This window comes from Myotis nattereri (genome assembly GCF_964212035.1).
Source record: "Myotis nattereri genome assembly, chromosome: 16".
NCBI lineage: Eukaryota > Metazoa > Chordata > Mammalia > Chiroptera > Vespertilionidae > Myotis > Myotis nattereri.
Genome location: NC_138091.1, coordinates 19,807,208 through 19,820,446, shown reverse-complemented (window position 1 = coordinate 19,820,446; position 13,239 = coordinate 19,807,208).

Below are 13,239 nucleotides of genomic sequence, written 5' to 3'. Positions count from 1 at the left end.
GTTATTCAGAAGGTGGTAGGACTGTGGGCTGTGGCCCCCGGAGAGGACGCGTCCTGCTGGAGCATCCGTCAGCCAGAAGGTGGCTCAGCTGCACAGCAAACAGGTCCCGCCCCAGCTGTTGAAGGAAACCAGCCCCCTTGCATTTGGTGTAAGAATGGCTCCCAGGCACAACTCCCGCCTCCCACCTCCTCAGGCTCAGACAGGAAGCCTGTCAGCCTCTTGTCTGACTGAAGACAGCAATGACATGTGTGTGGGAGGCCCTGAAGCAGGAGATCCCTTAATAGATCAGATGCCTCTCAGCCCTGAGGCTTCATATCCCCTTTTGGGGGAACTGCATCAATGGGCATGCACAAAACTTGTCACCCTCTGCAGGGCGGGGACTAATGTGAGGAGAGTGACACACTCACTGATTTTAAGGGGCACCAAACGCCTCAGTAACCAAGAGGAACCATGTTTTAAGGCAATACTTGAAAACCAAAATTAATGCAAAATCTCTAGGACAGAAAGGCTTTTCCTGACTTTGGAAGGCCACAGCTGTGTGATCTGATGAGCAGGTCAGCTGGTCTCCCACGGCTCTGAGTTTCCAGGGCCTGGACGTTCTCCTGTCTGTTCCTCCCTGATCCTGTGGAGCCAAACTGCATCTCATTCATTTGTTCACACAACGAGCACCTATGGAGTCTTTAGCAATGCGGATAAGCATGCCATTTGAAAATAATGATACATTTATAATTATAGCTTCCTTTCTAGTTCTCTTTCTGTGTTTCTCTTTCTCCTTCTCCCTCTCCCTCTCATTAGCTACACATCCAGTGCAGTATTGAATAGTGTTGCCACTAGCGGGCACTCTCGTCTTTTTCCTGATTTGATTGAGAAGGGAGCTTTTGGTATGCATGCTTTATTGGCTTGTAGAAATTGCGTTCTCTTTGTATTTTGTTAAGAGTTTTCTCCCTTAAAAAAAAAAAAAAAAAGAATGGATGTTGAATGTTATTGAATGCTTTTTGTACATCTTTTTGATAGGATTATATAATATTTTATCCTTAATTGGCTAATATACTGAATTATATGAACAGATTTCCTTATATTGAGCTGCATCTCCATTCCTGGGATAGCTCTCTATTGGGTCATATTATATTTTATATACTGCTGGAATGGAGTTGTTGCTTTTTATTTAGTATTTTTAAAATCTGTTTAACAAACAAATTTTGAAGTACAGTTTTCTTTTTAACACTGTCCTTGTCCAGTTTTGGTAGCAAGATTACGCCAGCATTACAAAATGAGAAGGCCAATCCCACCCATACCGCATTCCTCAATGCTACGAAATAGCTTGTATAAAATGGGAATTGTTTGTCTCTTGAGGGTTTCTAAAACTTGCTTCTGTCACTGGTTTGGCGTGTTTGGGAAGGGGAAATATTTTGACTACCTATCATATTTTAAAAATGTTATTGGTTTATTCTAGTTTTCTATGGTTTTCAGGATTTATGTTTTTATGGAAAATTGGCCACATCATCATCGTCTTGAAGTTGCCCATAGATTTTCTTTTAATGATTTAAAATCTTTATTAAATCTTTCCCCCTTGCTTGAGGTTGCGTATTTTGCTAATTTTTAGAGTCAAGTTTTGATTTAATCTCTAATACTTCCTCCATTTTGTGAATTTCTGCTGTCATCTTTATCATTTCCTTTATTCTACCCTGATTTTCTTTTCCTAGCTTCTTGAGTTAGATAGGAACTCATTTGCTTTTAATTTTTCTTGGTTTTCTTAAGTACACTGAAGGCTAATTGTTTCCTTTGGTAAAACTTTAATCATGTTCCACACATTTTACATGATGTACAGTCATTGTCATTTGCTTCTAAACATTTCTACTGTGAATTTCTTTTAATCCATGTTATTCAGAAGCATTTTTTTCTTTCACAAATGCATTTTAAAACTACTTTCAATGTTGCATCCTATATAATAAAAGGGTAATATGCAAATTGACCCTAACAGCAGAACGACTGGGAATGACTGGTCACTATGACACACACTGACCACCAAGGGGCAGATGCTCAATGCAGGAGCTGCCCTCTGGTTGTCAGTGCACTCCCACAGGGGGAGCTCTGCTCAGCCACAAGCCAGGCTGACGGCTGCCAGCACAGTGGTGATGGTGGGAGCCTTTCCCACCTCCTCAGCAGCACTAAGGATGTCTGACTGCAGCTTTGGCCTGCTCCCTGCTGGCAAGTGGACATCTCCTGAGGGCTCCTGGGCTGCCAGAGGGATGTCTGACTGCCAGCTTAGGCCCGATCCCCTGGGGAGCCCTAGACTGTGAGAGGGCACAGGCCTGGCTGAGGGACGCCCCCCCCCCTCAAGTGCACAAATTTTTGTGCACTGGGCCTCTAGTTTTGATATAATTGCATTGGTTGGAGAACATGGTCTGTGAAATGGATTCTTTCCAACTTGTCGATACTACCTTTGGGACTTGGTGCAAAGTCAATTTTTATAATGTGGTTTGTGAGCCTGAAAAAATGTATATTCCATGCTTACTAGGAGCAGGGTTACAGATTTATCTGACAGGTCAACCTTTTAATTATCTGGTTCAAATAATCTATATTCTTATTGCCTGATCTATTTGTTTCTGGTGGGAGCACAAAACTCTTCTTCTGCAATTGGGTATTTGTCAATATCTCTTAGTTCCTCTTCCAGTTTTTATTTTATATATTTTGAGACAGCATATTTAGATGCATGGAAGTTCATGCGTTATTATGATGTATTGCCCTCCTTTATTTCTCTGATTCCCCCCCCCCCCCCCCTTCAAATTTTGTCTCACATTAGTATTGTTTTCTTTGAATATTTACCTGGCATGAGTTTTTTGTTTTCTCTTTATTTCAGATTTTCTCTGTCACTTGTAAGCAACATGTAGTTGGATTTTTAAAAATCCAAACTCATAGTCTGTTCTTTAACAGATGAGTTTAACCTGCTAACCCTTTTTTGTTTTGCTATTACTGTTGTATTGTTTCTACCACCTTATCTGTGCTTTTCTTTACTTCTGTTTTGCTACCTTTAAACTGTTAGATGGTTAGATATTTTTCTCCATTCCTCCCTCCTCCTGTTGACTTGAAAACTATAAAGTATTACTGTTCTTTTAGCAATGACCTTTATATTTTTAGCATTTCTATTTTGCTATTAATTTTTCTAATGAAGTGAAAGGTTATTCGCTATTTCTATTCTCTATCAGATAGCATATCTTACTCACAGAACCCTCATGTCTTTTGGTCTAGAAATTATTACTTAGTAATTATACAGTAGTTAAATAGAATTATTTAACAAACAATTAAATCTGTCCATGTGTTTTTACCAATTTCTGAGTTCACCTTTGTTTCTTGCATGACACTTTTCCGTTGATTTTTCTTCTTGTTGCTTGAGCACAATACCTGCCCTTGCTTCATTTCTGTTTGCTTTGGTTTCACATTTCCTTATTGTTATGATTCATGTTATTTCTCCTTTATCCATGTGAACCCTATATAATCAGAACAGTTGTTTGCTCTATCACCCTACTTTGGCCTGGGTGAATTAGCCTCCTGAGAATTGGCTTTCTTTCTTAGTGTTAGACTTCCTCACGTCCTTTGGAACTTGGCTTTGTAGGATTATCTTGAATGGGAAGCCCACCCATTTCCCCTGCACACATTCACCTTGATAATCATCTCCAACAGCCACCGAGACCCCCATCAAAGGACCTGGTCTCGATGGGTAGTTAAGGCTCCAGTTCTCTGAGGGAATGGAAGAGGATGCACTTCAGAGCCTGGCTGGGTGTCCCAGGGCCTGGCTGGGTGTCCCAGGGCCTGGCTGGGTGTCCCAGGGCCTGGCTGGAAGGCTGCACCTCCCTACCTCCACCTTCCTAGTCACAGAGCTTCGTGCAAACCCAACCCTGGGCCAGGGTGCGTCACAGTTTGTTTTTAACTCCTTTCTCAGGCGCCTGCCAGGCCCAGTGAGTTTGAATCAAAGCCCTTGCCTTATGTGCGACACTTTTAGTCCCTTGTACCCCACGGGCTAGAGCTCCCGGCCAGCTCTGCCTGCCTCTTGGCACCAATCCCAGCACACCTGCAATTCAGCCAGCATCTCCTCTTGTTTTGTCTTCTATGTCGAGTCCAGAAAGATGTTTGCCTTGCTTTTGAAAATGGCTCTGTCTTATTCATTCTCACAATTTATATTTTATCTATGAGTGCCATGGATCAGAGGGAGAGCCCGAAGCATGAACTTCAAGTGCCATCTTGGCTGGAGGCTCCTGTACTGTTAAAACCATTTTCAGTTCCTTACAGAATATTATCACTTGCAACCTTAAACATCCTTAACTGATAGAGGCACCTATCTGATAAGGTTGTTTTGAAGATTACATGGGATTTTCCAATGTACATTATCTGAAATAGAGAAAAGCTAAAAAGACAGCAATTGCTTTGATTGTGTTCATTGTCTACTCTCACCCCGCCCCTCCCCCCCCCCCCCGCCCAGCCCCCGCTTCTGCTCACTCTGGGTTCAGCTCAGCAGAACCTATAGGCGAGGCTTTCTGTTGGGCTATATCCGCCCTTTTTTCACCAAACATACTAGTTTCTTTTGACATCTCTTCCTTCTCTTCCTTTCTCTTTTCATGTTAGCTATTTCAGAATGAATGTTTCCTCAATTTCTAGATGATCGTTTGGAAAGAACAGTCACCCATGAGTCCCGAGCCCTTGGCTTCAGCCCCTCCCGTGCTACTCGTGGCAGGACCCCAGGAAGACCACCCCCTCCCCCTCCCCCGTGTGATTTCTGTGAGATGCTTGAGGCAAAGCGCTTGGCACACTGGAACACTGTGAAAAGCTGAGGAAATAATTATGTTCCTGTTTATGAAACAATGCATTATTTTAACTCTCAGACACCATACAGAACTATTTTTATCCTTCTTTTAATGAGTTAGGGTTAGAGAAGAATAGTGACTTGATGAGATTATTATACATATTTTCCATGTATTTTATGAGTAAGAATTTAGGATTCCTCTTCCAAACTGTGGCAGGCCCTGGAGAGAGGGCGTAAGGGAGTCTGAGTGGGACATTTGCTGGGAGTCAGGTCCAGGGACTGGTGGCTTTGAAAAGAGAACTTGTTGCTGAAGGATGTGGGGGGAGATGGCCCATGGAGCAAGGTGACTTCTGGCTGCCATCTCTAAATTGCCCTGGCACATGCTCGTTCTGTCTCTCCCAGGATTGCTATGGAAACCCAGATGGAGTCATTCCCTCCATGTCAGGCTTTTCCTGGGTGTTTTTACTCCTAACCTCAAAGCTTACAAATCATTCTTTCCTACATGGAGAGCGGGTGATTCTCCTGGGCCCTGTCTGGGCAGGTGACTGACAAGTCAATTTGGTCAGACAATTGCTTGGGCTGATTATTCCGCTGAAGGGAGTTCCTTGTTTTGGCTCTGGGCAAACTGGTGTTGAGCTGGGACCGGGAGCTGGAGGTTTGGGGTTCAGAAAGGCCAGGAAGAGGACCTAAGTGGGCCCTTTCTTTTCCAGGAGGGGCTGAGAGGGAAGGCTTCCCCAGGTGTGAAGCAGGGAGCTCGGGGCATGGAGATGGGGCGGTGGTGGTGGTGGCATCATTCCCATTTTAAAGATGACTAACGGAGGCCAGGGAGCTGAGCTACTTCCCCCAAAGCCGCACGACTGAGGTAGCTGAACGAGAACTTGAAGGCTTGGCCCTGAGCACAGCACTCTTTCTGTGCCTGCGTCGAGGCAGAACTGAGAGTGACAGTTGCCTGATTCTTGGTGTCTGCCTCCTTGTGATGAGGAAGGAGAAATAGCCAATGTTCATGAATCTGCAGCCGATGTTGCCCCAAAACCTGAGTGTGATTTTTTTTCAAGAGAACTCATGACAAATCTGCGTGTGAGGTGACCCAGGACTTTGGGCGCCCCTGGATGAAACCTCTTGAAGGCCCCGCACAGCTCAGGGTGCCCACCTGCCAGACAGGGGGCTCAGGCTGTGAAAGGGCCTCTGAGGCCGAGAGGAGAAGGCCTGCTCCTGGAGGACGGGAGACCTGGGGTTTCCTCTCGCTCCTGGCCTGGCCATGGGACCCTGTGCAAGTCCCCAGGCTGCACTGGCCTCCCTGCTCCTCCTGCCCCAGAGTCAGTGTTCTCTGTCCACTCAAAACTGACCAGGAGGCCCAGCCCTGAGCTGCTGTGTTCTCACCTAGAAGTAGCTCTTACCAGCCTCGTATAGAGAGAGAGGCCCTGCTGGGGTCCTGAACAGGGTCTCTTGGTCTGAGGCGACCTAGACCATCATTTTGCCATGGGAGTGATTGGCAGCCCCACTGCAGGCCCAGTCCCAGCTCAGGCCCCAGGACCTCTCCATGCCTGCCCAGGCTTAGGCAGGAGGGACTGAGGCCATTCTAGTGTCCCCGAGAACTCAGCAGCAAGGCTTGAGTTGCTAGTCTGGTCCTGCCTTCATGTACTAATGTTACAAATGTTAATTATAATCATTCTAAACTATGCCCAGCCAGCATGGCTCAGCGGTTGAGTGTTGACCAAGAGGTCATGGTTCAATTCCCAGTCAGGGCTTAAGCCAGAATTGTGGGCTCAATCCCCGGTGTAGGGCATGCAGCAGATAATCAATCAATTATTCTCTCTCATCGTTGATATTTCTATCTTTCCCTCCCTCTCTTTTCCTCTCTGAAATAAATAAAAATATATTTAAAAAATAAAAAAATCATTCTAGACCAAATATTGTGCTCATGTCACATTAATTTCTCTAGCGATTATAAGAGGTAGGTTTTATTTCCATTTTATGAATGAGTAAACTGAGGAACAGAGTGGCTAAATGGCTTGCCTGACATCCCCAAATGCGTGAGTGTTTATGGAGCCAGGAGTAGAGGCTAGTTTGGACTACATCCCGAATTTGTCCTCTGAACCACACACAGCTACCTTATCCATTGCGCTCAGTTCACATACTCCGGCTGCAGCTCCTTGGTCAATGTGGACCCACCTTGAGCTCCTGGTTGGGTGTGAGAATCACCTAAGGTTCTGTCACCATTGATGTCAATTGTCATGCTCCTGACAGTCTCATCTGCTGAGCATCCCCTGACTCTTGGTTTCCTGGAGTTAAGATACAGGCTCCTGGCGTCCATTCATCTGCTGACAGGTGGCATTGCCTGTTCTAATCCTTGGCCCTCTCTGGGCTGAATAAACTTTCAGCCCCAGTGCTCATGCTCTGATTCTAAGGTTCTGAGTAGCAGAGTTCCCTGGCCTAACTGAGATGGGCTACACAGAAAGCTTGCAGGAGAAGTCTTAGCTCGTTAGCACACTAAGAAAGATACCTTCCCAGAAAGGAAAGCACCTCTTATTTTCTTCCAGTAAATCAAGAATGGGAGGTGCATTTGTTTAATGGGCTCTGTCCACAGCCGATCCAATTTGATAAGTGACTGGGGGTGGGGTGGGGAAAGATGCTGACCTGACCCTTCGAAGAGTGGACTCAGAGAAGGGGCTTAGGTGGCGATACACATGGGAGTGTGAGCAGAAGAAGCAGAGACCTAATTGTGGGCCAGGGTTTCCTGTCCCTCCCGCTGTGACACATACACAAACACACATGCACATGCACATGTCCACATACACATGCACTTCTGTGTCTGTGCTGTGCTGCCTTTTCCTTCTGGGTCTGAACTTCTGCCACATGTCTTTCCACCTGTCTGTCAGCCTGTTGGAATCACAGCTCACCAGGATTCTGAGGCCAGACTCACCCACCAACGTAGACAAGTAATGAGCGTATTGGGGTGGACAGGCATTCAGACTGAAGGATGAGAAGGGTGGTGGACAGAATAATGACCCCCATCCCCCTAAGATGTCTACATCCTACTCCCTGAAATGTGAATGTGTAACCTTACATAGCAGAAGATGTGATTACGTTAAGAGTCTCAAGATGAAATTATTCTGGATTATCAATATGGATCCAAATGTAATCACAAGGGTCCCTGTAAGAGGGAGGCAGGCAGGTGAGAGCCAGAGAGAAGATGTAGTGAGGGAGGCAGAAGCTTGAGATGTGCACTTTGGCAATGGTGGAAGGGGCCATGAGCCAAGGCATGGAGGCAGCTTCTGGAAGATGGGAAAGTGAAGGAAACAGATTCTCTTCCGAAAGCTTTAGCTGCTGATACCTGATTTAAGCCTTATATATCTTTTATTTATTTGTTATTTACTTATTTATTTATTTGCTATGGAATCAGCTCACGTGATTGTGGAGGTTGGCAAGTCCCACAAGCTGCTGTCTGCAAGCAGGAGACCTGGGAAGCTGGTGGTGTAATTGCAGTCTGAGTGTGAAGGCCTGAGAACCTGCCAAGCTGAGGGTGTAAACCCCAGTCTGAAGGGCCAAGGAAATGAGATGAGATATCTCAGCTCAAGCAGTGAGGCAGGAAAAAGGGGAGATTCCCCCTTCCTCTGCCTTTTGTTCTACGTAGGCCCTCAGCAGATTGGATGAGGCCCAGCCACACTGGGAGGACAATTGCTTTAGTGAGACCACTGATTCAAATGCCCACCTCATCAAAAATGCCCCCAAACACACCCAGGAATAAGGTTTCATCTGGGCACCCCTTGCCAGTCAAGCTGACACATAAAATTAACCACCACCGAGGGCATGGTTAGATCAGAAGTCACAGACTGGGGCAGTGGGCTTGACACTGCTGGCATGTCACAGTTGTTTTTTTTTAAATATTTAGACCAACTTTTACATATAATTGCATTTCCCGTTAAGTGTGAAGTTCTGATTTATCTTAAAATGTGAGGTGATCTGCCATAACTGGACCCGAACCCCTGCCTATTTCAGAGCCTCCCAGCCAATTCTGGCTGGAGGTGGAACCTTCCCCGGGGGGCGGGAGCAGGCCTTGTAGCTAAGGAGGTGCAGCCGCACTCAGCCAAAAGGAGACATATAGGCTTTTTAGATCTGGCCTCGGGGAGCCCCAAGAGAAAGCTCCTCACAGCACTCGGCCTCCAGATGCGGTTTGACAAGTGCCAAGTGCAGCGGAACCCTTAGCCACATTGATCCGGACACTAAACTCCTATTAATGTAGTCACAGAAAGCAATTGCTTTCTGGGCAGCCACTCGGAGCTGACAGCTGACACAGACCTTCCCTTCAGACAGAGGCACCAGACTGCCCTGGGGGAGCCCCTGAACCTGACTTCCCTGCCTGGTGCCAAACCTCCAGCAGGCTCTGCACTCTGACCTCGCTGGCCTGCGCCTTCACCTCTGCTGCCCTCCAGTGCTGTCCTGCACTGAACCTAACCATGTGCAAAAGGGCTGCAGGATCCCGGTGCGGGGCTGAGAGTGTGCTGCCTGCCCCGACCCCTGTGGCTGACTTCCCCACTCACTTCCTGGGTGCCCTGACCCTCTGGCTTCCTCCCTCAGCACCTCCTAGCCCCCCTGGGTGACCTCGTTGGGATGTATTCCTGGTTCTCTCTCAGACTCACTCAGATGGACACGGTTGTGGTTCTGACCTCTGGCCCTAAGCAGCTTGGCTGAGGCAGAGCCACCCCTTGGCTCTTGCTCTGTGGGGTCTGTCACTGGCCAGGCCCCTCCTCAGTCACAGCAGCACGGCACACTCTCCTGCCACCAAGGCGTGTCCGTTTCATTTCCTGCTGTCTCTTGCATTTGTCCATTTCTCTCCATCTCCATCCTAACCATCGCCTTCTCACTTGGACTGTTCCCTAACCTCCTACCTGGGTTTGCTGTTCCAGGTGTTGCTCTTTCAACCCATTCTACAACAGCAACCAGAGCACCTTCTTTAAAGGCAAATCTGGCCACCGTCACCTGTTCAGCATCCTTCACTGGGTCACCACTGGCTTCAGGACAAAGCCTGGGGACCAGGCGCCCATGACGTGGCCTCTGATCCCTCCTCCAGTCTCTCGGCTCAGCAGCATCCCCCTACCCCTGCCTCATGTCCATGTTCTAGCCTCACTGGTCTATTTGCAGGATCCGCTGTCCTGTCTGAAATGTGGACTTTTGTGCATATGATTCTCTTTGGACGGCATCTGCTCCTGTCCCACACCCTTCACCTGGGTACTTAACCTCTCAGTGTGGGTGCCACTCCTGCCCCCCAGGCTGGGATCCCAGCCCAGCGCTCCTATGAGACCTGACCTTCTAGTCATGGCACTTGCCGCCCTGCATGGCGATTGCTTCCTGAGTTGCCTGTCTTCCCCACCAGCTGTAAACACCATAAGTCAGGGACCAGATCTGCTCTGCTCTCCATGATATCCCACCGCCTGGCATAAGTCTGGACACAGCAGGTGCTTGATGTGTGTGTAGGACGGAAGGAAGGAAGGAGGGGTAATGAGGACAAAGCCAAGAGCAGGGAAAGCCATGCGGGTAAATAGAGACCTTCCCGCATGTTGATCCCAAGTCCCCTTTAATGGACACCCTGTGGCCGCACCCCGTGCAGGGAGTTCTCCCGGTGAGGGCGGGGTGAGGAGCAGATTGTGGGAATCTTACCAACTGCAGCACGACCTTGTTGCCACTTCTCCGCCTTGTCCATGGAGAGCGCGTGGGAGACGTTACCAGCTGCCTCGCCTGCCTCGCTGAGTCCGGGGACATTCCTGCCACCAAACCAGGGAGTGAGCTCAACTGGTGTAACTGGTGTCAGGAAGAACAGAGAATGCCAAGCTCAGCTGTGTTAACACTGTCCCTCCTCCCTGAGGGACGGCGGGGATCGGCTGGAGTTTACCTCCCTGGGGTGGGCAGACAGCAAAGACCTGAGCTCTAGTCTTCCATGTGGGGCTGTGTGACTTGAGGTGAATTTCTTACCCTCTCTGAGCTTCCTCTTCATGTTACCTAATTGACAGGGCCATTCTAGGACTCATCTCTCATTACTGTGGGGCTGGAGAGGGGCAGGGCCCGGGCTTCTCTAGGTGGGGCTGCCTACTGCTCAGCATGTGGCCTTGCCCATTAATAACAGCCTGAAGACATGACTGTTGAGCTGAAAAGCTCTTTGCAGTCCACGCCACCCCCCGGATTCCGGACTTTTAAAAATCCTTCATGAGTAAGGCGCTTGAGCTGGGCTTTGAAATGCACTCTGTCCTCACTAACTGGACAATTGCCGCATGTCACTGATGTGTGTTATTATTTCCTCTGCTACAACGCGTGTCCTTTTAGAAGAAAATCAGGACTGTCAAGCACCATTATGTGATGAACCCCGCAAAGGGGCAGCCAAAGGCAGCGCATCAAGCTCACATCCGGCAGAGGTAGCCACGGGGAGTGTTCGCCTGGGGCCGTCACTGCTGATGTGAGGAGGACGGGTCCATGCAGAGGTTTCCCTCTCAGGACTCTCTCCCCCCTGGTCCCTGCAGCGGAGGGAAGAATTTGGTATGATCTCTGGCTTGAGGACAGAACCCGCCTCTGAGAGTGCCCAGACTCCTCCTACGCAGAAACTTTCGCAAATTAGAAAGGCTGAAGGGCAGGCAGGCACCGTGATGGGAATGTCTCCCTCGGGCCCCTCAGATGTCATGGCCCCATCGTGTAACCCTGAAGAGGTCGGTCTCTTTTGGATCTGAGCAAACAGACTTGGGAAGAGCAGAACTGGGCATGTATGCGCTCTCCATGTGCCCTTCTGCCTGCCTTGCGGGGCCTGTGAAATACGGGTGGGGAGGCCAGCAAGAGAGGGGCACGGGGGCTCTTACCCAGGGTGGGAGGGGGCCAGCCTGGGACTCTGGGTATTGGCCAGCCACTCACACATGGTCCTTCCTTTCTCCTTGTGTTGGCTGGTTGCTGGAAGGGGCCACCCTTTCCTTGGCCTGGATAGTCAGGACACACAGTCCTGCGGTGGTGGCTAAGGAAAGGCAGCTTCACGCTTTGTCCTCACGGGCCTGCTCAGTGGCTGAGAGTCCCATAAGCCCCACAATATTCTCAGGGCTGCCCTGTCCCTTTGCTGCTCTTCCTCCTCCCCTCCCTCCTCCTCCTCTACTCCCCTCTTCCTCCTCCTCCTCCTCCTCCTCCTCCTCCACCACCACCATCACCACCACCACCACCACCACGTCCCTCCTCCCCTGGGACAGCACATGGAACTGGGAGAAGCGAGGGCCGGTCTCACATGTGAGGGAATAAAGGCTGAGCTGTGACGGTCCTGTCTGCCTCACAAAGAGAGGTTTCATGTAGTTTTTGGCATTTACAAATCCTTTGTGAAAAGGTCACCTGTTCTTGGAATCCTTTATTAATGCTGAAGACGGGCCCCGGAAATGTCATGTCTTTTTACCATGATATTTACTCAAAAAAGTATGTCTAAGCATCTGGACCTGGGCTGGACTGGGGGATCCTCAAGGGACAAATGGATGCCGATCTCCCTGGAGCTGTTGGGGCTCCACCTCCCCACCCAGAGCCCGAGTGAGGGAAAGAGAGAGGGACAAGGGCCACACACCCTGGGCATCTGCTGCCCACTTCTCCCTGTCATCCCAGCTCTTTATCACCTCCACGGCGAAGACCCACATGCTAGAGCTGAAAAGAATATCGGAAGCAATGCCCTCATTTCATAGTTGTGGAGACTGAGGCCCAGAGAAGGGGGGGTACCTGCAGTGACCCCAGCAAGTAGGGGGCAAAGTGGAGACTAAGAACATGAATCCTGGCTCCTAGGTCAGCTCCCTTTCTCCCAGGCTGTCACCTGGTCTCACTCTCACACTGAGCCTGTCTCTCTATCTGTATCTCTATCTGTATCTCTATCTCTACCTCTACTTCTACCTCTACCTCTATCTTTATCTATCTATATCTATCTATATCTATCTATCTCTATCTATCTCTATCTATCTCTATCTCTATCTCTATCTCTATCTCCATCTCCATCTCTATCTCTATCTCTATCTCTATCTCTATCTCTATCTCTATCGATATCTATATCATCTATATCTATATCTATCTGTGTGGGTTTGTGTAAGTCTGTATGTATATATAACATAAATGTGAGCTGAATGGTGTATAGAAAAAATAATCTATCTACATTAACAAAAGAGAAACATGCAAATTGGTGTCACTCCACTATGCCCACCAGCCAATCAGATGAGTATACAAATTAACCCAACAAAGATGGTGGCTAATTTGCATCCACAGGCATGGAGCAAAGACTGAAGATAATGTAGAAGGAAGCCAAGTGCTGCAGAAGGGAGTGAAGCTGTGGAGAAGCAAGTGGGGCTGCAGAGGTGGGAAGGAAGCAAGCGGGGCGGCGGAGGTGGGAGCTCACTTCTCTGCTTTGCTCTGGCTGCAGGAAGGCCTATTCTTGCAGGAATCTTCCT